Raw genomic sequence first — 22,651 nt, forward strand, 5'->3', positions numbered from 1 at the left:
AGAACGCTACTTATCCTTAGACTGGCCCTGGCAGCAGTGATCCAGTAAAATGGTTGGGGTGGGGCACGGACATCAGAGAGGCTGCTGGTGGTGACAGGGTGGGGAGAGGATGCCCCCCTGCCTTTGCAGCTAAGGAAGGGTAGTTTTAACTTAAGCAACTTCTTTTAGAAGGGAGTTTCCACCGTGAAGTTTCCACAGGCTCCTGTTTGCCACCAATACTCCCCTCTTGAGTTGGGACAACCAGTGTAGCTACTCTTGTTTCCCACCCACTTTCTCTGCCTTAAGCTTACCATGATTTAATGGGGGAGAGAGGGCCCTTTTCCAATGAGTAAAAAAAAGGGGGGAGGCTTTTAGACTACTAGCTGGGTGGGAAGATTGAATGGATGGGCAAAGGGTGGGTGGGTAGGAAGCGAAACTCATTTCCAATAACCTAATTCCACCCACCCCCCTTCAATAGACACACACAGCATTTCTCCCTTTTAAAACGCCGTGTGGGGTAACTTTAACGAGCTTGTGTGTATTGACATTTACTACATGTTTTATGAAGGGGGAAGCTTTCAGGGCAGGCAGCGTTAAGGCAAGAAGATTCCTTCCTCCTCATCTCTTCTTTCCCCTCCCGCGGCGGACTTGTCCCTTTGTGGCTTGCAAATGGGCGCTTTCAATTAAAAAAAAGAAACCTAGAGCAAGAGGAGGAGGAGGAGGAAGGGGGAGAGAGAGAGAGAGAGAAATGGCAGACATTCCAGGGCGAGCCATTGGTTTTGTTCTCCTCGCTGACGGCCTTTGTCCTGAACTCCCTTACCCCCCTCTGTTACCACAGTAATGAGAAAGTATGGCCACCCCGGTCTTATTACCATATCAATCTCCTCTTACCCTGCCTGAGTCAGCCGAAGAGGTGGAAAGGGGGGCATAAAGGCTGCGAGGAGGCGGGGAAGGGAGAGGGGAGCCCCCTCCATAATTTAGGGGGCATCCGGCATCACTTTTGCATTGACACCAAACCTAACGCTCTCTCTTTCCTCCTACGTCCCATCCCCGCTTACTTCCTAAGAAAGGCCCCCTCTCCTTCCTTCCTTTTTATTTATTTATTTACCTATTTATTTCCTCCTCCCTCCTCCTCCTCCCTTCGCCCAGAGCCCTTGGCAAGGATGGAGCGCAGGTAAAGCTCCCCTTTGATGCCATTCTCGGCTGCTCATTGGCTGGCTGGCGGGCCGGCGGTGCCTGCCACTGGCCGCTTTGTTCTCTCGGACGGAACGTTCCCCTGCCGGCCGCGCGGCTCTTGAGCGGCAGTAGCAGCAGCAGCAGCAGCAGCTCCTACTACACTCTGCGAAAGGGAAAGACAGACAGACAGACAGACAGACAGACAGACAGATAGAAGCACCGCGCCGGAGAGAGTTGCGAGGAGAAGGAATGACAGAAAGAGCTCGTTACTGCAGGCTGCAAAATAACAGCGGGGAGGGAGCGAGGGAGAGAGCGCCAGAGAGCAGCCCCGCTCCCTCTCCCTGCGAGAGTGCCCGGCAGAAGCGGCGGCAGCGCAAGGGCAGGTGGAGAGGAGGGGGTCGCACTCCCTCCTTCCCCTCGGCAGCAGAAGGCGGCGGCGGAGGAGGAGGAGGCGGCGGCAGCAGCAACCGGGGCTGGCCGCGAAGGCGCTCAAGGTAGGACTTTGCGTTCCCGCCCTCGCTCTGGCGCAGAGCCTGGCGCGCGCTGAAGAGGCTTGTCAGGTGGCTGCCAGCGACCTCGCCGGTCGGAGGGGCTCCAGCGGGGAGGCGAAACCCACGAAGCCCGGCTCCCGTTCCCTACACACCGTGACGGGGCAGCTTCTTGGCGGGAAGGAAGACAGGCGGGCGGGCGGGCGGGCAAGCAGCGCGCGCCCCTCTCCCGGGCCCGCCGCCGGAGCTGCGGAGGGGGGCCACGCCGTCCTCTGAGGCGAGGCTCTTAGTAGGACTTCTGGCGGGCGAGCGGGAGGCGGGCGCTTCGAAAGGAGCTGCTGCTGCTGCTGCCTCCAGCTCGGCTGGAATTAGAACGGAGGCAGATTTTGAGCGGGAGGACGAGGAGGGCGGCGGCGGCGGCGGCAGGTGAACGCAGCGCTGCGTAGGGCGAAGATGCTGGAAAGGGACTGGCAGGTGAGCGGAGGGGAAACTGAGGGCGCTCCGGGGCGTGGAAGGAGGGACGGGGAGCGGGAAACCGGGAAGGCTGGGGCAGGGAAGTGCCTGGGCAACCAAAGACCAGCAGCCTTCGAGACGCCTCATGCCCAAACTTAACTTTCTTTCCCTTGGATTCGGCTCCCGCTCGCTGGGTTTTGCTTTTCCTTTCTGCAGACTGTGAAGGTTGGGGGGGGCGGGGTGAGAGCAAATTTCGAAGTGTAGCCGAAAACTTGTAACAGCTGATGCTGCTCTTGCGCTGGAAGTGCTTGCAGGTAGATGCTGCTCGAGGGTTGGGGGGGGTGGCCGGGAGCACCGGCGTGTTGCCTTTCCCCCCAGACTTGGCTGAGGAGGGACAGGAGCAGCCGAGGTGTGGGATGCTGGCAGCATCACCACCTGAATGTGGGGAGATTCTCCTGTCCATTCATTTCAGTGGAATTTTGCATCTTCCAAGAATCCTGAATTGCATTGGGGTTGGTTTGTTTTTTAAGCCAAAGCAAACGAACATCATCATAACCCTATGCACAAGAGGTTTCAGATCTGGAGCATGCACCCGTTCTCTCCTGAACTCTTCAATAGTTCTGTAGATGGTTTGGTGCCAGTGGACCTTATTCTGATCTCAGTTTGCATTTACACAGGAATCACTATGTCCTTGAGGTTAAGCAAGTGGATTTAAATCCTTGGAACTGAAATCAGAATCTGGCAACCTTTCCTCCGACCCTCTCTTCCTTTCTGCCTCTGTCAGGTTTTGCCCAAGAGATCTTTCTGAGCATTTGCTGCTAATATTAACCTTCCTCTTTCTCTTTCTCTGTCTTTGTTACTTGTTCATGTCTCTCTGTTTTGTATGTGTGCGGTTCATAAGTATCTTGAAGAAAGGAAACACCCCGTCAGTGAGGAGCATCTGCTCTCATGTGCTCATATAATCTGTTACTTGACCTCTTGTGTTGTAGGATCACTTGCAACACCATAGAGAAAGTCACAGTTTAATTCACATTGCCTCTTTCCTTGGAGGCTTGTCCGCTTCTTAGCCGGAAGGGTGGGGAGGCAAGTGTAGATTACAATTTAGAACACAATTAAAATTATAGCATGACATGTGCCTATTTCTTATTTTAAGAACAGGGGGCATTTTCCAAGTTTCATGAGTGCTGTGGGGTCTCAAGAGCAGGTGAAAACCTTCATTATTTAACCTGACATAATCTATCCCTGGATGTGAAAACTAGCTATTGATAACAAACCCATTGAAACCAGCACTAACATTAGGGTCTGTGCATGCACAAGCAGAGGCATTTGCTGCGTTACTCCATCTCTGTCTCCATCTAATAAGCACTTGGGATGGGAGTATTGCTTCTGCTGCTGATACAAAATTAACATGGAATGCTAAATCAGTAGCCACAGTTGACCATGGAGCAGCCCTTTTGAGTGAGCCAAGCAGCATCCATAATTATCTATTGTAGATAAGTAGAGCTACATTTTCTTAACGGTGTATTTCGGGCTATTGTTATATTACATGCTGAAGCCATATGGGGTGTTGGGAATAAAGTCTGAACATTTATTTGCCAGCTCATGAAAATTAAGAGCAGGCAGCAATGGGTGCTTTTGTCAAATGTAATAACAGAAAGTACCCTGGACGCTCCTTGTTGTGATTTCAGACTAGTTTGAAATGGAGACCTTGAGGAACAAAGAACCTTGGGCACTTGAGCCTCATGCTAGCCAGCTGTTCTGTCACTGGCGCTGTGCAGCTTGCCAAGATTGTTGAAGGCTAGTGGCACAAAAGCAACTTTGTCGAACTTAAAAAGGGTGGCTGCAGGAGTGTTCCCCTGTAGTGTAGGGCCTGCTCACCTTCCTTATGTTTCCTGAGCTGGTATTGATTTCCCATTTAGCGATTCAAAGTGACTTGCCAAGATTGGGGCTGTTCAAGAGGGCATTGGTATATCTCTCTCTCTGTGTGTGTTTAAATGTAAAAAGAAAAATTGAATTTACAAAACAGTGGCAGCTTTAACATGACATACTAACTCAAAAAAGAACAAATAAACTTATAATGCATTACAATGAAATAAGGCAATGGAAGTTTTAATGTTCTTTTCTAGATCCAAGGACCCTATATCTACCCTGCTTTGTGTTTCAAGGATCTCTGTCTGATCCTATGTGTCACAGAAATCAGATATCAAGGTTTGAGGGCATTCAAGGTTTTTTGCTTCCTCTGTGATTCTGTCTTTTATCCAGTAGGGATTCCTGTGCACTACATATAGCTGGGGGGGGGGCAGTGCTATTTTTCCTAAAAAAGGAGGTGCCGGAACTCACCATGAACGCCTCCCTTGTTCTCTTATAATGGCAATAGCGCCCACCTGAGAGGTGCCGGAACTGATTTCCAGTTGGAAAACAGCCCTGGCTGGGGGAAATCTCCTTGCACACCTACAGAGCTACTATTGCTATGTTCTAAGACATTATGTAGAAATAGTAATGCATACATAGTTATGCAAACTGAGTGTGCATTATGTTCTTTTGGCACTTCAGCATTTGGACTGGATCACCAGACTTGGATCTTGAATTCAAGAAATAGTAACAACCCTCATGGATATTTATGTGGTTGTGGGAGGCATGAAGAAAGAATGAGCCAAATTTTTATTTTAGATGGCTAACCACAGAAATTGGAGTTATGTTGAGAGGGTGGAATATATAGGTGTTGCAAAAATTGTAGCTATGCCATTGCATCGTATTGCATTGGAAAAATGAACCATTATCTTAAAAGGTAGAATGATGCTTCTTCCCCCATTGCTTGCAATTAATAGAAGGCAGTACATACATTACTTCAAGTTAACAAATAGTTCTGGGAATATTCAGTGAAGTTCACCATACTAGTTGAGAACCTGTGCTCAGTTATTCTCTTATCACTGCATAATGGAACATTGTTTCACTGCTTGGCTATGTCTCTGCAGTGCTTTTCCATACTATCTTCTGTACAGGCTAATATGGGGAAACTGTCCATATTACTAGCTTTGAGCCAAAGGGACGAGTTTATTTCACGTATGGCTCCAGGTTTTTAACTTAATAATATCTGGAGGGAATTGTGTATGAGACTTTGCTTTCAACCAGGGCATTTCTAAAATTTGCCTTCGCATTATGCTAACTGAACGTTGCAAATAAATAATCAAAGCTCCTAGCCAACTATGGTTCTAGCCCATTATGGTTCTGACTTTCCTATCTGCCTAAAGCTTCCTTTACAAGCCTCTGCTAATTGCCATTAACCTTACTGAGCAGTTTTGCATTTTGTCTGTTACATTTATATCTTCCTTTCCTGTAAAGAATTGTGACATATAACTTAAAGGTACAGTTGACTGAGAGAGAATGGCTGACCCCAGGTCATCCAGCAAACCTCCAGGTGGGAATGTGAACTTTGACCTTCCCCCACTGTACGGACTCTGCCACAAGTACCGGCAGATTAGAATACAGCCAATATTCCTGCCTATACTCACGACTGGATAGTGTTTCCAGTGTAATACATATTACAAAAGCATACAATAACTTAAGGGGACTGCAAACCTGATATGATTCACAACCATTCAGGTGTCTGGGGGGTTGAAGTATGTGAAGATCCTAAGGGTGTTATGACTTCAAGCATTGCCACTGTTGTTGAACAAAATGCTTTTGCTCTCTGGTCACCTCAATGCACCTATGCTACATTTTAATTGCGGCACCTATATATGCCTAGTCAAAACCCAAAAGTTTTCTTTACAGTAGTCATTTTTCATTTCCATCCGCATCTCTTTGAATTCTCTGCTTTTCCTCTTTCTTCCCTGGCATTGGTTTCATCAGACCCCCATTCCCTTCTGTCTTTTTTGAAGGAGCCCTTCCTGTCTCTTAATTCCACTGTTATTCTCTTTACCCTGCTTCTTTGTTTCAGCTGAAAAATTGCTCCCCTTTAAAAACAAAAACAAAAAGCCCACCTTTCCCAGCCATTCTGGTAAGTATTTTCTCCAGAGAACCATCCTGCAAAGGTTAGCGCAAGAACCAATAGCAAGTCTTCTTTTGTTTTCCTGTCTAGATTCTCTGCCCAGGAGAAACATGGGGTCTTCCCAGTAGAACCTGCCATTTCCCCCAAAACAGCAGAAACTAATGGAAAGAGGGCGGAGTTTAGATATTATAGGGCACAGAATAGAAAACTGCACCAACAGCATCTAGCCAAAGACGCAGAAGTGAAGGATTACCCAGGTATATGTGTATGTTGCTTGTTGCCTGGGTTGTTTGTATCAGGTATATTTCCTTGGATGTGTTTCTCTTGGTACATTTTTCCCCAATTTGCATCACTGTTCCATTAATATTTTTGATTTGCATTAAGTACATCTGAGCATTTTTAAGTGCTTGTGCCAGTGTTTTAGTGTGGCTGCCCAGAGGCTTTTATTGGTGTTGCTGTGTCAATGTCTTATTATATCAGCATTATTTGCTCACCTAGGTAAAGTTGCCTTGCCTTGCGTTTTAAGGGACAGATATTCCTATCTTTAGAACCCTACAGGTTTAGCATTCTTAAAAAGCAAACGTCAAGCAAGTAATACTGGAAAGTAGGTTTTTTTGGGTGGGAGGGTGTCATGGCCTCCTTTTGCTGTGCTCATATCAATGTTGTTTGTTTCTTTGTCCTGCACTTGTAGTTTTCTCTGTGCTAGTGGTCCACTGTAGCTTGTTTCTATTTGTCTTTTCGGCATCCTGATGTTTTTGTAACCTTAGTTTGTGCAGATGTGTATATGTACTTCTGTATTCATGTTTGTTCTGCATGTATTGATGCAAGTATTGACACTGATACTGAATCCCAAGAGGGAATCTCATTTCAGCCTGATGCAGAAAATGTAGGGTGGTGGGGAAGAGTCTGATCAGAATTGCTTTATAACCTTTGTTATTATATATGCTGATTATAGTACTAGAGGTTGATACGTGTATTCACTGGCTAGTTTTAGGTGGTTTGCTATTCAATGTTTGGGGCCGAATTATTTTTCTCAGCTGACAGAGGCTTCAGATAATTCAGTGCGAGAAAAGCCTGGTGGAATCTGAAGATCAAGATAATAACCCTTTGTTTTTAACTTGAGGAATGAATGAGTAATTCTATCATTACTCTTCATCTGATACAGAGGCTGGGTTGGGAATATCAATAAGTTTTTAATGAATCTTCTGTCATCACAATGAGACGTGGGCTCTCAAAATTAAATCAAGTATGCTAGATTGCCAGTGTTGGTGTGTATATGTGGCAGAAAGAATGTCCATTATCTTCACATGTTTCCTTAAATATTACGGCTGATCCATTATTCATTAGTGCTACCCTTCCTTTTTTAAATGCCATGTATTTCAAGGCAACCGTGTGTTTAGACACTAAGGATATTCCTGAAGCCAGTGTATAAAATCACTGACAGTTTTTCTCCCACCCCACCCCATTTCTGTGAGGTCATCCATGAAATAGTTTGGATTCACTGGGGGAGATCAATCCTAGATTATAAGGGCACTAGTATTTCTGTCCAGAGTTGAGTTTAAAGATGAAAAGCAAAACACAGACTAGTTTCTTCTTTGTGCCAAGTGTAGCTGCTGAGCTGTCACTTCTGTGGGGAGCCTTTTGTGAGATACCATCTCATTGTCTGTGCAAGCTAATACCTGGTGTCTTTCTCCTGCAGTCTAGTTCTCTGCTCATGGATAGCTCAAAGAAGGAAAATAAAGGACAGGGGAGGAGAAGTGGCTAAGGAATGTAGACAGGTCAGACTCCCCCCTAGCCTTTAGATCTAAACTCCTTCATAGTATCACAAAGGCTCTGTGCATGTGAGAGGGAATGTATTTGCATATGTTAAAGCTGGTCAAAAGCAAGAACTTACCATTTTAGAATAACAAAGAAAAATCCCAGCTATAAAATGCTTAAAAACAAAACGAAAACAAACCTGTATTTGAAAAGGTTACCTTTCTTTCTTTCATATGTGTACTGGAACAACAACAACAACAAAAAGTTTTTTGTTAAAATGTGGAAATTTAGTTTTAATACCAACACTTTAATATATAACAAGAACTGGAACAAAATTATGATTTTAAAAAATGTAGTGCAAGTCATTAAATATTGTACCAAAGGATGGAAGAATATGCATTAAACTGTTTCCTCCCCCTTACTAAGCTTAAAGTTTGGTATGATTATGTTGGTTTGTAATTAGTTTTACTTTAACAGTACTGCCAACACTAGGTTTTTAATTAACAATGCCTTTTCTGCCTTTTATGTCTACTGAAGGTAAGAACTTGCATCTATGCACAACACCACACCACCCAACAACTTACCATTGTGTGTTTGTGTGTTTGTGTAAGTGTGTAAAACTGGATCATGTCCCGACTTTGGGTGGTGCTAATAGACCTCCTAGTACCATACTAACCAAATTGCAAAGTGATATAGCTGCCTGGGCACATCCACCTGATGAGCAATTGATTGTACACAATATTTGCTACCTTAAACTAGCTGAGATGCATTGCCTTTATGTACAGTCATTATGGCCAACATCAGAGGTCTTTCTAATTTTCCCATGGAGTCCAGTTCACTGTTGCAGATAGCTTCAGTGGACTGAATTTCATTGTGGCTAATACTTTACAGATTCCTCAGTCATGTTGAACTCTACTTAAAATCATAGAATTGTAGAATTGGAAGGGACCCTGAGGGTCATCTAGTTCAGCCCTCTGCAATGCAGGAATCCTGCCTACTGCCGTCCATGGGTGGGTTTGAACCACCAACCTTCTGGTTAACAGCCTGATTCACTGACCCATTGTGCCACATGTTATATATTATATCTACTTGCATATACTGGTTCCACGACATGGAAACAAAACAACTGCTAAACAGAACTCCTCAAAGTAGGAAGCACTTCCGGTTGTTTCTCCGGCCTTCAGGGAAGCAGCTCTGAGCATGCTCATAGTCAATGTGTGATACTGATACACTACTGCTACCACATAGGACTGTCTTTGAAGCAGCCTGTATCTGCTATAGTGGCTGTGATGGAAAAGGTCTCATATCAACAGATCAGGGCTAACTTCCGGCAGCCCAATCAGTCACATGATTTGAGATAGACCTCTTTGCCATAGCTATACTTTGGGGTTAGGATTGGCTGAGTGGTGAAGAGAGCTGATTGGCAAGAGAACAGGGGATTCACAGAAATTTTAAATTTAAGGAAATATTAAAAATGTACGTCGGACAGAAATGTGTACGTGGCTTTGAGATTCTGAGGAGGAAAAATTGCTTGACATTTTCAGTGGGAGGGCTGTGTCTCAGTATCCCCAGTGGACCAGCCTCCATTGCCTAGCTCTCATATTCAGGATTCACTGTGTGAGGGAACTTCACTCTTCGACATACTGTGTCTGGTTAGACAAATTCAGAACCCTTCCAGTTCTGGGAAACATAGGGTAGTATTCAACTAAATTTTACTCAGAGCAGACCCATTGAAATTAATGACCATGACTAAGTTAGGTTAATTAATTATTATTATTTATTAAATTTGTATACCACCTTTCATCCATAGATCTCAGGGCAGTTCACAACCTGGTTTCATTGGGTCCACTCTGAGTAGCTTTAGCGTGATCACAATTTTAGCAGTGAAAGTAAATGCATTGTGGGGTAGAGGTTGTGTTTGCCAGCTACATCCACAGACCACATACTGATGCAAAATTCAGAGGCAGCATACATGCATTCGTTCCCATTGGTACATGCTGAACAAGTGCTCTCCCTACTTTTACTCTTGGGAAGTAAAGTCTGCATGTATCCAGTACATGCACATTGGGATGCATAAGCACACAGCATCTTAAATAATAGGAGCATGAGCACTTTTAGTTAATAATATTCCTAAATATTTTAATGTCTTTTATTTGAAGTGAATAGAAACTTCCAGAGGCTATCTGAAATGTGTGCTCTGGTGTTTGGCACAATATGGCTTAGTTTAGGGCTGAGCCCCTCCTAGCTGCCCCCACTGTTCAGATGCTGACCTTTCAGTGATGTGGGATTTTTTTTTGGAGTGGGGGGCAACAAACAGGTGCTAAGTATTCATCTTACCACAACAGAAGTTGTATTGCCTGCTGCTGGGCACCATTTAAAAAAATACTTTGGTTTCCACAAGATGCCATAATGAGGGCACAAAACACAGCCCTCATGCTGATTTAGCTTCAAATGGTAGCACGTAGCCAATTCTCATTGGTTATCATGTGTACTTAGAAGCCAAATCAGCCTTAGCGTAGTTGCAGCTGTGCCATAAACCCTTAATCTGCCTGCCTGCCTGATAGTTTAAGAAAGTCATATTTCTCTTTTAAAAGTCATTCATGTTAAGTTGTTGATTTGAAACGAAAGGACTCATCTTGGGTTCATTTCACATGAGCGAGTCTTTTCCAATTTGACATTTTGATTCAATAAATGTTTGCTCTCCTGCCAGAAAGACGGTAAAACCATCCACTTCTATGGTGACTTATTTTGGAGGGTGGGGAGAAGCAGATTCATACTTAAGGTAATTCCTTTGGTTGGCAGTTTTGTGCATCTAACTACTCTCCTTTCCTAGATGGGGAAACAAAGGTATGAATGAACCGGTGACATGTCCTAGATCACAAATCTCACAAATTTAGTCTTAGGTTATATACCGTATATTTTGCTCTATGACTCACTTTTTCCCTCCCAAAAAGTAAGGGGAAATGTGTGTGCGTCTTATGGAGCGAATACAGGCTGCACAGCTATCCCAGAAGGCAGAACAGCAAGAGGGATCGCTGCGCAACGATCCCTCTTGCTGTTCTGGCTTCTGAGATTCAGAATATTATTTTTTCTTGTTTTCCTCCTTCAAAAACTAGGTGCGTCTTATGGTCTGGTGCGTCTTACAGAGCGAAAAATATGGTAACTTATATATGATAACTACATAGAACGACAGAAACATTCCACTTCTCATTTTAGAAAAAAAAATGGTGTACGTATGTGGAGTACCGAGAGCTTGTATCGTTCGTGATCACAGGGCAGGAGTGAATAACAGTTGTCCTAAGCCTTTGTATAAGAACAATGCTACAAAGTAAACCCACATCAGGAAAAGGGTCCATAGAAGCAGGTCAGGGACATGCCATATCAGTACTGCCAGAAGCCAAGCAGGAGAAGTGACCAAAGTCTGGAACAGGATGTTGCTATACTCCAGCCCATGTATGGGTTATTATCGGACAATCTAGAACTAGCCAGGACTAGGATTGTTAGAACTCGGTTTTATGAGATGATTGTTCACCTGTCCAAGAGGGAAGGTTCTGTATCAAAACAGTCAAACCATCGCTTTAGGGAACATGAGAGTCCAAGGTCTGATTCCCTATACATATGTCCTGGTTTGCTTTGGAGGAGGGAGCTGTCAATGTCAACATTACTTTGTAGTTCTTTTATTCTGTCAAGACCAGAATCCTCTATGCAAGGCCAAATCCAGGTTTCTGTGGGTCTCTAGGCAAAAATACCAGCAGTGCCCTCTCCCCAGTTTCCCAAAGAGAGCACACTGTTTTTGTAATTCTAATTTCATCTTCTTTTCTGGTGTTCTGAGCATTGCTGGTCTCCTATGACTCAGTTGACCAGTAGGAGGAGGGTTCCTTCCTTATTTGGAACTTGTCTCATGGATCATTGAAACACCCATGGGCCCTTAGCAGCTGCCCATCCTTGCTATGTGATCCTTCCAGGATTTCCTATATGCGTCCTTGAAGCCATTTAGTTATTAGGTTTAGACTTCAGACTTGTTCGATTTAAAAAAAAAAAATTAGAATCCAAAGTTGTACCAACCACAGCTAGGTGCAAAAGACATACAGTTAGAATTGAAAAACAGGGTGCCTTTGAGCTGTTTTTTTCAGTACCGGACAGGAAATGAGCTCACAGTCCTTTCATACAAAAGTCCATTCCTGGTTAACACCAAGTTTTACTCATTTTAGCAGCCTAATTTAAGGGGGAAAGGTGCTTTTTTGTTGTTGACTTTGTTAAAAAAATATGGGAATTGGAAACTATTGCCCAGAGGCGGATTTAGGGCAGTGTGACTGGTTCTGCTGCACTGGGTACCACAATTATGACATAACGAATTGAGCAGAATGGGAGGTGAGAAGTAGGGGGGGTCAAATTTTAGCCTCACACAGGGCACCACAGAAATTTGAAATACTAAAATCTGCCCCTGCATTCCCAAACAGTTGGGGGAATCAGAAATCATTGCCAATCTTTTGCAAGTCACCTTGAGATCTACTAGTAGATCCCAATCTACTTCCTGCCCACTCCTGCTCTTCTTATTTAACTTTGCCACACCCCGCAGAGTCATGGTATGACTTAAGGGTTAGACTGTAATATCTGAAGCAGACCAGTAGGAAGTGAGGAGGGAGATTAGACTTAGATTGCATGCAGGTGATTTTGGAAGCAACCACCATATTTAGTCCAAGTGAACTAGGTTTGATCTCTGGAATAAAAAACATTTCTGTAAGTATGCAGCAGGAAGCAACTATGCACAGTGCAGATTGCATAGACCTATGACGTCATGAAAACATATCAACCATTCACTTCATTCCTAGAGCAGCTTTGCAATTTTTTTATTTTTAATTTACTGTATTTTAAAATATAAAAATGGTGACGGTAAGTGAATATTTGGATCAATGAACATAACATAGAGGGCTTTAAGAAATAAAAAATGGACAGCTTTCCTGAAGCATGAATGACAATTGAACCAGTGGTTCATTCTTTGCCATTTACACGGAGAACACAGCAGACAATTGGACTAATCAGGCAGGAGTGAAACCTGTGATGAGTCTTGTTCTCATGTTGTATCTGAACACACCACCTCCGAGTCTCTGCATACCTCATTGGAGTTGCCTCTTACAGCAGCCTGATAGGCAGCAATCAGTAGTTGGCAAAAGTTATCTCCATCACACCATGAAATGCTTCATTTGCTAATTCCTACCTATTGAACTATTGTGGCAAACCTGTTTTCCTTGCAGGAAGTCATGAGGCTATTCTCTATTTCACAACATTATATCACCGTACAGTTTTACACTGGCCCATCATATGCAAAATGCTGTACATTGAGCAGGTTGGGTGGGTGAGCAAGAATCACTATGGTGCAGCTCAAGGTGATGAATTGGCTAGTACTAGAGCCCAAGGCAGAGATGGCCCAATACATTTTAGGACCTGAGGCGGACCGCATAGTAGAAGGGAAGAAGGGGTGAGTGATTATCTACATCAGGAACAAGGGGGAATAAAGATCTACATCAGGTTCTGCTGCCCCCGTGGATCCTGCCGGTGGTTCGTCTTGCCTCATGGGTGTACCAGCCCTTACCCAAAGAGATGGTATTGGTGCCATGTTAAAATAGCCCCATAAAAAGGGGGAAACAGAACATCAAGGATTACTGGGAAAGGAGAGAAATGTCACAACATTGTTGTATTGAAAACAGTGCATCCATACTTTAATAGCATCCTCTTTAAAATGATAATAGAACTAAAATAATAATGGGAAGCCCAACTAAAATTGTCAGGAGCTTGGCAAGCCTTCTGCGCAAATGAAGGCTAAAAGGATTAGCACTTTTTGGTTCAGTAAAAGAAACAGCTAACATCCTGTTTGTATTAATTTCCTTTAGCCCTGACGGCACAAGCTGTGGCTTGTACACCTCTGCATCTAAAGCAATGGTTCAGAGTATTTGCTAGCAGGAATGAGGAGGGACAGCAATTGTTCAAGAGTCAAAAAAATGTAAAAGTATTACTTTATCTCATAAAATCAGGAACAACTTAATAAATAAATAACCACCCTGCCCCCAAGTCAATACTGCTTACTGGGCCTAGCTAATTTTTTGGATAAACGAGTCCATGATATTAGATAAGTCATTGATTTCAGATAACTGCTGCTGTCTGTGTATCAGATGGTGGCCTTGTTCACATGCAATGAGGATGAGATTGTGGGAGAAACTCACGAGTGAAAATCACAGTCCCTGGTCCTGCCACACTACTGAAAGCTAATCTCCCAGTTTGGCTTAGTGTTATGTGTGAAAGGGGCTTGTGGTTTGTCTTACATTCAGCAAGCAATGAGCTGTAACTAAGGTTTATTCTTGGTTTACCCCTTGTGGTTTATCTGGAGAAGACAAGCCATGAGCCTGGATTCGCACATGATGTTAAGGCAAATCATCGCCTGCTCTGGGTGGCATGGCAGCAACAGGACTAAGGAAGGAGCAAAGTTGCCACATGATTTTCATTCTGGTTGCCTTCACTCCTCCACATTCAGGCTAAAGCCATAATTTGATTTGGTAAGAGCTTACTTTAGTTTCCTTCCTCTACTTCCTCCTTTCCTTTTCCTTCTTTGCCAGTCTCTTTCCCTCCCCCCCCCCTTTCATCCCTCTTCTGTTTTTCCTCATCCCTCCTCTCTCCTGTCATCCTCATTGGCTTGCATCAACAGACCTTTTTTATATTGACTTTTCACTTTTCACTCTACTCACTGTTTCATGCAACTCCCAGATCATGTTCTAAAGAGCAGACGTTAAATAAATACTTCTTCTGCTTCTAAGGATACATGTCTCCATGCACTGCATTAAACTCTTACTCTAGGAGCAGGCATAATACCAGTGTCTGGCAACTTTGCACCCGAAGCACTATGAAAAGGAACTGGCATTATAGATTTGTGCCATCCTCCATGGTATTCTGTGCATGCGAACTAGAGAGAGCCCTACCATGTCACTTTTAATTCCCTCGTGGTGACAACAGCTGGCTGGAACCAGCTGTTTCTGTGTCAGCAATGAGTCTGAGGTCATGTGCCAGTCTTCCAGTCTTATCCTTACGCCAGGATCTCTTGCACTTGATACTTTGAGCTGCTTTGTGAGCATAGGTGGCTCATAGGATTTCGCTGCAAGAAGGGATATGACTGAAATATAGAAAACTGCAATTGTATCTTTAAAAGGTAAAGACGGTTCAGTCATTTACTCTTTCTCATAATGCAACAACTAGGTAGCCTCCAATTAAACTAACAGTGTGTATACAAACTCTGATCTGTAAAACTCACTGCCATTCGAATTAGTAACTTACCTCATTTAGTTCTCAGACAGATGGAATTCAGAAGCAGCTAGGAATATTTTCAAGCAAGCAGCAATAAAAGCCAGCAGTAAAACATAGGAGGTCAGATACTGGATAGAGAATTTTTTGGAAGATGAGAAATATCAGCTACTGATAGGCTTGTTGCATAACAACAGCTATCTGTCAGGAATCTCATTGTTATCTCGCCTACCGCATAAATGCCTGTGGCTGAAGACAAATATAATATTATTAATAAAAAAGAGCTGCAACAGATTCTTCAGCTGAAGTGCAAGCCCAGCTTCCTCACATTTTAGGATCTGAAATGACAGGTGTGCATATTAGTAAATTGATTGCTGGCTCAGTTATTTTCTTACCTCTTCTGTATGGTTCGGGGACTATGTCTTTCATTAATGTTTGAAAGTGCTGTGTGGATATTTATCCATTCACCACTTTTTAAAAAGAGCTTTTTTTAAACATGCAAAAGTACTCTAGGGATGGAGGAGAAGTTCCTTGGTGATATCTCATGGGGCCAGACAAGCAGCGCTGTATACACTCAGTCAGCCTCTGCTTGCAGAACTGTCTTTTCACAGCTCAATCCTGGAGAAGGAAGGTACATTTCCATCGAAAGCTCCAAAGCAGTTGGGTCTTTGTCTTCACCCTTTGCCCCCTGAAACACTTGCAACAGGGACTAGATTATTTCACCAATACCTGGCACTTAAAGAGCTTCCTGAATCATCCAGATATGATGACTGTCAAGAGGCAATGTCCTGGGATAGGCAAGACACAGCTGGCTTTTGTTTTGTTTGTTTGTTTAAGCATTGGCAACCTTTGCTTGGAGTTGCAGCATACAATCCAATAATAGCTGCAAGGCAAATGAAGACCTTGTATGCTCTGTTCCTAGATGGCCTTGGTTCACAATCCTCATCCTGCAAGAAGCATCAGCGTGTTCTGGCTGAACAGGGATTTTGCAGAAGCTGGTTTATTGATAAGCTAAAGGTGCTGCTGCAAAGACTCATAATGCCAGCAAAGTGCTGCAGTAGATTCCCTTCTTCTCACAGTGTTATGCTTGTGCTGGAATTAATGTCCCTGCAGGCTATCCATACCTTCTAACATTTCACAGCTGAAAACAGGGACACCTCTGTACACTTTAAAAAAATTTTTTTTTCACAGCAAAAGCATTGCCTGTGCTTCCTCTGCTTCTCCTTCATATTGTTACACATTGCTAAAGGTATTTAAATACCCTCACCATTTACTAGAATTCAACAATTTACTCCATTGTTGAGTGAAGAAAAAATAAATGTATACTCCTGCGATTATTATTTTTTTGGGGGAAACATTCCTTTTAAAAGCTTTAGCTGTTTCTCTTGTGACATTAGCTTGCAGTGGCAGATTAGTATTTACTGCAACAAGCGTCAAAAGCAATACCATTGCTATTATCTGTTCTTTGAAAACTGGCATGGTCTTAGATTGGCAGACTGCTCACATTCACAGCGTGCAAAGTTCCCTCATTAGAAACGGGGACACACTCACAGCCAAGCATACTGACAAAGACAATTGCTGATTCTGTCAAAGTTTGGTCAGATTTAATCAGAGAACCACTTCAGGGAAAGAAAGTGAATAGTTTTCCAAGTTCCTGCACTAGCTTAGATACTAATTTGGAGGAGTACATTGAGGCAGCTTGGAGGACTACTTGCAGTTATGTATTAAAATTGCATACATTACAGTTGATTGCTTGCACATGCAAGCAATCAACTAGGTAGTTAACAAATACTCCTGATAGATTAGGAAACCCTTCAACAAGGAATGTATGTATTCCCTTGTTGAGCAAATTATTTTTTTCAATTAAAATACAGCTCAAAAGTTGAGTTCCCTTAGAGGGGGGTGGGGAATCCCAAAAGCTAGTCATAAGTTGTTCTCTCATTCTTGCTGGGCTCCCCAGCCTCAACTCAGAAGCAGCAGCAGCCTCGTACATTTGCTGGTTGGCTTGCCTTTGGATTTGCCTGGGGTGGTTGGATGGAGTTGCATGCCCAGGGATGCAGCCTATGGTTTATTGGACGACAGGGATCCAGTGGCTCTCAAGGTGTTGTTGGACACTGATTCCCATCAGCCCCAGCTAGCATGACCCATGGCCAGGGTTGATGGTTAAAATTACTGATTTATTGGAATAAGGCAGGATCACTTTCAGCCTGGTAGAGCTGAAACCTGCTGGATCAGCTGCACAAGCAGTTTCTCCATAGCAAACTCACTTGCACAGCAATGCTTACAGAAAGGAAACTTTGGCTCTACTTCCAACAAGCTGATGGGAAGAAAAGTTGAAGCCTCTGGTGCTTCAATTCAACCAATGTACAGGATTCCTTTGCAAGTTTGTGTGCACTTTGAAGTCCCAACTTTGGGACTTCAAAGCACTCAGCTCTTAGCCACCATTGTGATATCAGGTGATTGACGTAGGTGGCACAACCACCTCCATGCCCTGTCTTGGCCCGCATGGCTCAATCTGATAAGGAACTTGTCCACAGAACCCAAAAGTTTCTCCATCCGTGTTCTAGAAAGGTATCACTTCCAAATGCAAAGGAGGGACAGGGATCTTGGATCACATCCATGTATATTAATCAAGCCCTGATGATGAATTGAAGTCTGGGTATAATTTGCTTGGCTACAGATAGGAGCACCCAAAATGGTATACAAAATGAAAAGTAGCTTCAAGCTACCAAATCAGTTCTGCACCTCATCAGTAAATTAAAACCAGGGCATGGAGGACGGTGTTTGTGTATATGGGAGAAGGAGAGAGAATTAATGGATTTCAAGGTGTATTTGTAACAAGAAAGGGGGGCACTTCATCCTCAACGTCACAACTTTGGAGTCAATATTATTTAATTTAGGTGGAAAACTTCTCCCAGTATTAAATCCTTAAAACTTCAACAAGGATAAATTGAGGTATCCGTAATTTAAGGAACATATCTACAGTTTTATAAACAGCGGCTTCTTCTCATCCACCGCTAGGTATGAACATTTCCTAAAACACAGAAACGATCATCACTTGTTTATAATTGAAATAGATACATACTTAGAATTGATGTTCATTTTTCAAAAGCCATAGTTTTTTTTTTCATTTGGCTGAAAGCTGGCCAGGAATCAACTCTGAATTATGCAGATTACATCAGCAGAAAAGCAGAATATATTTACCATCTGTGAATCAGTCATACTTCATCTTAATAAAACAAATGTTTGATTTTGTGGCTGCATAGATTTAGCAAATTTAATAAATAAATGCAATTGTGTCTTTGTGACTTACAATACTTTGCTAGTGTTGCCCACCCAAATGTGATGAGTGGGGGTAAGATTGATAGATCATCCTGTCAGAATATGCATCTCCATGCATCTTTTATCCATATTGGTATATAGACTATAGAGAAATGTCTCACAAGAGCTATTGGCTGCCTTCCACAAACCACTTGAGAGTACAGCCTTAAAAATTAATGCGGTTCTACTCACCAGTAGGAGGTTTTGGGAACACAACCACAGTCTGTGAAGCTCTGTAGTGCTGTGCATTGTGTTTTATTTGCAATTGTAATTGAGACTGAGCGAGGTAGACAAAGAGCTCTCCTCTGGCCTTTCAATGAACTATGGTGAACCAAAAAAAGTAGGTCTGACTGTGAGTTTGCAACACAGAAAAGGTGTGAATGGATAAAGAGAAGTATGAATGCTTTTCTTTCCTCCTTAAAACTAAACTGCTCTTTGCTCAAAAGAAACAGGCAGAACTCCTATCCCCATCCCCCAAGAGATTTAATGTCCTTTAAACAACCTGCCTAGGGCGTTTATAGGTTCATATTCACAGTGCATTCGTTTATTTTTATTTTTTAAAAAGAAGTCATCAAAAGACCTTTGAAGGGGAATTCTATTAGAGTGCAGTTGCTTCTCTTCAATTTCAAAGGGCAGCTTTGATAGAGACACTGCCTAAGATGCACAGTTGGTTCTTAATGCTACGCGAGAGCATTTCCATTTTACCTACATCGTTTCCCACTTCCTGTAAAGCAGAAGTATGGAATCTATCAGCGTTTCCATGTTGTCATCTGTAGTGACACCACGTCTGCTTCTTTGCTTGCATCCTCCAGTGGACAATTCACCCACCTCATCTCTATATTTATGTGAACTGCCCTGAGACCTCTGGGTATTGTTGTTTAGTCGTGTCTGACTCTTTGTGACCCCATGGACCAGAGCCCGCCAGGCACTTCTGTCTTCCACTGCCTCCCGCAGTTTGGTCAAACTCATGCTGGTAGCTTCGAGAACACTGTCCAACCATCTCATCCTCTGTCGTCCCCTTCTCCTTGTGACCTCCATCTTTCCCAACATCAGGGTCTTTTCCAGGGAGTCTTCTCTTCTCATGAGGTGGCCAAAGTATTGGAGCCTCAGCTTCACGATCTGTCCTTCCAGTGAGCACTCAGGGCTGATTTCCTTAAGAATGGATAGGTTTGATCTTCTTGCAGTCCATGGGACTCTCAAGAGTCTCCTCCAGCACCATAATTCAAAAACATCAATTCTTCGGCGATCAGCCTTCTTTATGGTCCAGCTCTCACTTCCATACATCACTACTGGGAAAACCATAGCTTTAACTATACGGACCTTTGTTGGCAAGGTGATGTCTCTGCTTTTTAAGATGCTATCTAGAACTCTGGGCATAGGACGGTATATAAATTCAATAAATAAACCATGTCTCAAACACCTAGAACCAGAGCCCCAATTTGGCTCTGGGGGGAATAGCTAAACCAGCAGCAACGTTTTGCAGGTCAGCTCAGTGCTAAACCCTTTCCTGATATGCTGTATAGATGTCAGCAAACCAACAACACCAGCTCCAACACCACTTTGAGGTGCGGACTTTGTGGTTCATCTGTGCATCAGCACACATGAGATGTACAATCGCATTAGTCAATTATGCATTAATCAGAACTAATTTAAACTCCATTTATAGTATTTTGGCCATGCAGACTCAGCCTAAATCTTCCTTTGACAATGTCTAGTCAGGGGATATTAACACAACAGGGCTGAATAGGCTTAACAATCTTTTCCCCCACCCTTCCCTGGAAGTTATTGAAAAAAGAGTTTTGCAAGGAGTGAGCAGGTTTGGAATCATTTCTGATTATTCCATGCTGAAAGACAGCTAAACAATGCAGAGGCAAAGAATTAACACTATGGTAAAGAGCAAAGACTTCAGCATTAGTAGTAGGGATTCTTTTGAAAGATGAAAGAAATGAGTTTGGAGGCTGGCATTGTGGATTAAGGGGGCTTTGAGAATGGATTTGAAGGTCTCCCCACCCAATCTGTGTCTAGTCACATCAAGAGCGGGCGTAGTGCACTCCTCTTCTTGGCATATGCAATGAAAAGAAAGACCCACAAAACAGTCTGTTACTTTTGGCACCTGCTTACTCTGAAGAGGGGCTGCCAGCTTTGTTGCCAATTCTGTTTTGAAAACCAGCTTGCTCATATTCCAGCTGGGCATTCACAGAGTCAGACAAAAGTGTCCTGTGCTTAATATCTTATTTGAAGAGCACTTCTCCTATGGCATAGAAATCTTAGGTTGCTCTGAAATTGGTTTTGTGTTGCTGAAGCTTCTTAGTCCAAAGTGGAGAAAGAAATATAATAATGAAGAGTAGACTGTATAGCGGTTAATGTCTGCCTTTACATGTCTAAAGATAAGTTTATCCACCAGAGGAAGAGAACTTCCAGCTCTTCCAGCTTCTTTTGAAAGGAACACATAGATGCAAGGCCTCCAGGGGAGTAGTAGAGGTATCTCACTTTAGACAAATGGCTCCAAGGTCACAAAGAAATTTTGTGTAAGGACAGTGTCAGGAAGAGAGAAGCAACACTTTGAAGGGACCCTTTTGGTGGCTGATGAACTTGCATTGAATATATGTACCTGGATGTGATAGGCAAGGGGTGGGTGTTTCAATTATTATTGGTACAGAGAGATAACTTTGTGGTGTGGGTGCTGATGCATGATGCAAATGTTGTGGTTATCATATATAGACAAGATAGCCTGGTAGATACTACAAGGAAGGAATAAGTGGCCATGGTTCACATTGGGAAGCATCTTTCTGCCATCCTTGAAGCAAAATTTGGGTAGAATGTTGAAATCCAGGCTGCTCAGGTAGTTTTTATCAGAAATGCTGTATCTGTTCCATGTGCAGGGCCAGCTAGATTTTAATGTGGAGATGAAATAGTTGCACTAGAAGGAGGAGTGGATTTTTTAAGGCACTGAGGAACTGACAGACTCCGCTGGAATGGAAAAGGAAACAGGCTGCTCATGCTTAATAAAGTGGTACCTTGGAAGTCGAACAAAATCCATTCTGCAGTTCCTCCAGCCAATCGGAAGCCGCGGAAGCTGTGACAGACATTTGGGTTCCAAAGAATGTCCTCAAACCAGAACAATCACTTCCGGGTTTGCGGCGTTCGGGAGCCAAAACGTTCGTCTCGCAAGGCATTTGACTTCCGAGGTACAACTGTATTAAAATGGTTGTAAAGCAACATTTAAACTGACCTCTAAAGTACAGAACAAGAGCTCTTCTTGGGTAGTCAATTTATTTGTGTACTGCATTTTCCACAAATACATTGTGCTCAAAGCATTGCACAGGGTAGACAATATAAATAAAAGAACCATAGTATGTAAACGTAACATTTCCAGTTTAACAATTCCAGTTCATTTAAAGCTTATCAAAACTTTGAATGAGCATAAAACATACCAAATAGATCAGTTAACAAGATCCAATACTAATAATATCAATATTTCAATACCGATAAATATCAGTGATTTGCCACATTAAGCAATTTACTCAGCATTCAACTGAAGACCTTCTGCTCTAGTTCCTTAGTGTCTGGCCTTTAAGTAATTACTATACTAATAAAAATCAATATCCAGTGTTCTGCATCTTTAAATTGTTGCTCAGACAGTTAATTCAATGAACTCTGTTCATTAAACTGTACCTAATGGCTCACGCCTGTTCCATGTTTATGGAGAACACTGATCAGGTGCCTGGATTTCGCTGTGTAAAATCATTTCAGCTGCCCTGCAGGATAAGCTGTTGAGCAAAGTCTTCAGCTCTATTCAGGTTGTAGAACTGCAAAGTGTCTACGTAGTGCACACACTCAGTTTTACACACCCACAGGATACTTACCTTGTAATTGGGAACACCAGTTTTCCAGGGTCCCAATAATGAGAGAGCCATACACATGTAGAGTTGTACAGCTGTAGACTTCATGCAGCATTCAGTTGAATTTGTATAGGAGGTGGGGCCTGCCACCAAGAACCGTCTCCCCTCAGTGAATGTTCACACACTACAGTTAATGTCTTGTTGGTAGACCATTACGTCTGTGAATTTAGATCCGCAGCCATTTTCTGAATAATTGGCGTATACTGCTGGATGCTATGTCATAGAATCTTCAAAGTTCTTTGCCTTCCTACTACCGTTCCCTCTTCCCTTCCTCATACCATCAAATGCATTTG

The 22,651-nt window shown here is 43.1% G+C and overlaps 1 long non-coding RNA gene across 3 annotated transcripts in view; it reads left to right on the top strand.

Moving 5' to 3' along the window:
- Window positions 1-1,596: 1,596 nt before the first annotated feature.
- Window positions 1,597-22,651, top strand: part of LOC128408199 (uncharacterized) — an 80,201-nt gene continuing 59,146 nt past the window's right edge. Inside the window, exons 1-2 of one of the 3 annotated variants that reach the window (XR_008328996.1) lie at window positions 1,597-1,649; window positions 6,178-6,344. This is a non-coding gene — a long non-coding RNA (uncharacterized LOC128408199). Of the gene's footprint in view, window positions 1,650-1,926; window positions 2,118-6,177; window positions 6,345-22,651 lie in introns of those variants that run through there. The other 2 variants (XR_008328998.1, XR_008328997.1) reach the window with 2 other exon arrangements.

Source organism: Podarcis raffonei, chromosome 2 (genome assembly GCF_027172205.1).
Source record: "Podarcis raffonei isolate rPodRaf1 chromosome 2, rPodRaf1.pri, whole genome shotgun sequence".
Taxonomy (NCBI): domain Eukaryota; kingdom Metazoa; phylum Chordata; class Lepidosauria; order Squamata; family Lacertidae; genus Podarcis; species Podarcis raffonei.